General features: G+C 42.0%; 1 pseudogene; it reads left to right on the plus strand.

Annotated features, from left to right (window-relative positions):
- Nucleotides 1-257: 257 nt before the first annotated feature.
- LOC144256197 (olfactory receptor 2M5-like) lies at nucleotides 258-1318 on the plus strand (annotated as a pseudogene).
- The last annotated feature ends 2594 nt before the right edge of the window (nucleotides 1319-3912 follow it).

Below are 3912 nucleotides of genomic sequence, written 5' to 3' on the forward strand. Positions count from 1 at the left end.
CTAACATCATTTGTCCAAATCAGAGTAATTGTAGGATATAACTTGGCTAATTTCTAATTAAGGGCATTGTTGTTTAATGGAAAATTTTAAATGTCTCCTTTATGGGGATGCAGAGGTTTTAAGCCCTGACTTAAAAAACTGAATGAAGAGGTGCTGACCAAGAGACAAAACTTAATGTTAACAAAGCACCACAAGCTCTGTGGTATTATTTTGCCCCTGTAGATTTTCAATCCAAATGTGAACACTTGAATGAAAACATGAAGAAGAATGAAACCTCGACAGATTTCATCCTGCCGGGGCTCTTCCCCAGGTTCCGACCTCCTGTTCCTCATCATTCTCCTTTGTATACCACCTTTGCTGGAAACTCCACCCCGCTCCTCCTCATCTGGCTGGACCCCTGCCTCCACCCCCTACAGCCACCATGTACTTCCTGCTCAGCCAGCTATCTATCATGGGTCTGGCTTATATCTCCAGTACAGTGCTGCTTCATGGGGAAGAGGAGCATGTCTTTCCTGGCCTATGCTCCCCAGATATTTGCCTTCCTCACTCTGGGCCTTGCTGAGTGCATCCTGCTGACCCTCATGGCCTAGGACCACTACATGGTGTCTGTAACCCCCTGAGGTACACAGTCCTCAGGGGCCCCAAGGTCTGTCTGCAGATGGCTGTTTTATCTTCAGTTGGAAGAGCTCTTGCAGCGCTTGTGCATACCATCTACCCCATGCACTTCCCTATCTGTGGCACCAGGGAGAGCGACCATTACTTTTGTGAGATGTTTGCCATTCTGAGAAGTCTTGTGTGGACACGTCAGTCTACAAGATGGTGAAATTTGTGTCAACCGTTGTGTTTCTGCTGGTCACATTTCCTCTCATCCTGGCCTCCTACAGTGTCATCTTCTTCACTGTCCTCAGGATAAACCCTTGAAAAGACAAGAACAAAGCCTGGCCACCGGCTCCTCCCACCTGATGGTGGTGAGTCTCTACTTTGGCCAGGCCATCTTCATCTACATGATGCCCAGCTCTGCCCACCCACCAGAGCAAGCCCAAATAGGAGCTGTGCTGGGCACTATAGTGACCCCCACGTTCAACATCCTCATCTACAACCTGAGGTAAAAGAGGAGGTGGGGGCCCTGAGGAAGTGCCTGGGGAGGGGCTGTGGCTGTCAAAGCTCCCTGCCTCTCCAGCCTCTCCAGTGCTGCTCTAGGAATGTTCTATCAACTTTCAGAGGAGCCACAGTCAACTCACATCCCGAGGAAAGTTCTTTCCAGGATTCATGTGGACAGTTGTTTGCTGCTGTCAGTTCCATGTGGTGGCTTTGTTGAGCACAACCTTGATGACAGCTACCAACCAGCTCTGGGGAAATTACATGGATTCTGGTGGTGACATCTGCACAGGGACAAATGCTCTCAGCTTCTCTTCAGCTTTAATGAATTGAGTCACAAAGGAAGAACTGGCGTGCTAGCCTAGATCCAGTGCCTCGATGGTGCTTCTAATTTAAACTGTCCTATCCATGTCCACTATCACCTGTCACTCCTGGAGCTCCTGCCTCAATCCCCCTGCCTGAAACCCAAAGGTCTCTTGATCCATGACACCTCCTGATAGAATCCCTCCTTTCCCCAACTCTTGTGTGTCCCCATATGTTATTTTTATAGTTGGTTATGAATTACATATGCAATTGTATACTTTTTCCTTCTGAACTAAAAAATAAATAAGCAGCCATATGTAAATAGAAATCTGAGTGAATTCAGGAAATTCTTTAAGAAATTAGAACTTATATTTTTACTTTTTGTTATTAGATTTTACCATTTATTTCTCATTAGTATATTAATATTTGTTTCTTTAATTAGAGAGCTTAACTTTATAATTTTATAATCATCTTCAGCGAGACTTCTGAGGCTCAAGGTAAACTTTGATTTGATGATATATCTGTAAGGAAAATAATAAAATCTGACATTATAAAGTCACAACTCAGCTCTGAAGATTGCCTTTCAACTTATTATTGTTGACATCATCATAGATAATCTCAGTTATAGTGCTCTAAGAAGAATTTTATTTTAACAATTTTAAAATGACATGTGTTTTAATTTTAAATATAGAGGTAGTCAAAATCAACTTGGCAAACCCTTACCAATGGTGTGGCGAGGCAGGTGGCCTTTCTTCTGAAACACTGCAAATTCTTGTCCCCTTTACCGTGAAATTCATTGAAGACATTCCCCTGCCCCCAATCCTTCACAGACACCTGAAAACTGCTAGCAGGCTTTGACCACCTCCAAGACTGCTGTGGCCATAAATCTGGGAGAGGTTCTGCTGCGTGGCTCTGATGAGGGACTGTGGCCCAGCTGTCAGTAGGAGCTGCTCTCACCAAGCCCAGGGGGATCCTCCAGGCACTCACACCTCACCCCACAGTGCTGCCCCTGGCTGACAGTGAACTGCACACAAGTACCCACACAGAGACAGACCTTTGATGTCACACAGCCTTTTAATCACTGTTCTCAGAAGTGAGATCTTTTGCTCAGTCCAACCAGCACTGCAGGAAAGATGGTTACACCATCACCTGGAGAGCCAGGACCCTCAGAGGCCATCATGGGGACTGTCAGAATGAGAGGCAATAACATGCCACCTTCCTTATCTAACAACCACATCATCCTAGGTCTTATGCTTGAAATAGCATCTGCATACTTCTGTGGAAAACTGTGGTGCTGTAGAAGACTTTGGCCCTGACAACATATTGCCTTGAAAAAAAAAAAAGGTCAAATTAGCTCAGTGATAAAGTACATGCTTAGCCTGTGCAAGGGGTGGACCCCAGCACTGAAGAAAACAAAACAAAGCAAAACAAAACAAAAACCTACATCTTGAGTAGTTAAAATAACCCTACCTTTCTTTTTCATGTGTTTTCATTTTATTTTTATAAGATGAACACTTTAAAAACATAAAATATATTTTCTCAAACTTAAAAATAAAGGAGGTTGTTTTCAAATCATGGTACATGATGTAAAAATAACACAGAAAGAGAATACCTGGAATCTTGCCAACCAATGATAGTTCCAGGATAACACCCCTCACATCTTTTCATGCATCTGATTCATGAACACACACACAATTTACAAAACAGGTGGAACAACAATGTGCCCTAATAGTTTTTGCAATCATAGACATGCTTTTTTCCCCCTTTTTCTTCTCTTCCCTAGATAAGGCCTCAAATTCCCAACAGACTATGGAGGCAACCCGGTGACCTTCCATTATCAAATCTTCAGCAGGTGTATATTTACATACAAATATATAAATATACAATAGATTAATGTCACTGTTTGTTTGTTTTTAATGGGCTTTTATTGCTACATTTCCACTGAACTTAATTTCTTGCTCACTCTTTGTGAGCTCAGTGTTCTTTCTGAGTATCTGGTATAGTTTGCATTAATACTTTATAATGACTGCATACATAATATTATTTGGATATACTACATTGTATCCATTATTACCCCAGTTACTGCTACTCTTTGAATAAATGATTCTAAAAACATCTTGGCATATACATTCTTGTGCATTGGCATTTCTATTTCTATGGAAAGGTTCACAGAAGTAGAATTCCTGAGAGGGCAGAGAGTTTTTAATTTTAATAGATATCATTCTAAAGAAGTCACAACACTGCACATTTCTACCAGCCAGGCAACGAGAGTGCTGTTTTGTACACTTCCTGTGCATCAAAAGAGTCTCAAGTGCTTTTAAGTCCTTGATGGCCTGATGGGCATTTCATATATACTGGATGCATGTTCACACTCTCTGTGGGCACAACTGCTTACTATCAACAACAGTATGATATGTTAATTGTAAACTTTTTATGATTCGTGTGAACTAACATCCCTCAACCGTGGTTTTTGTTAAAGAAAACTGAAGAAAGTATTTTTCCATTGAGAGA

Source organism: Urocitellus parryii, chromosome 7, assembly GCF_045843805.1.
Source record: "Urocitellus parryii isolate mUroPar1 chromosome 7, mUroPar1.hap1, whole genome shotgun sequence".
Taxonomy (NCBI): domain Eukaryota; kingdom Metazoa; phylum Chordata; class Mammalia; order Rodentia; family Sciuridae; genus Urocitellus; species Urocitellus parryii.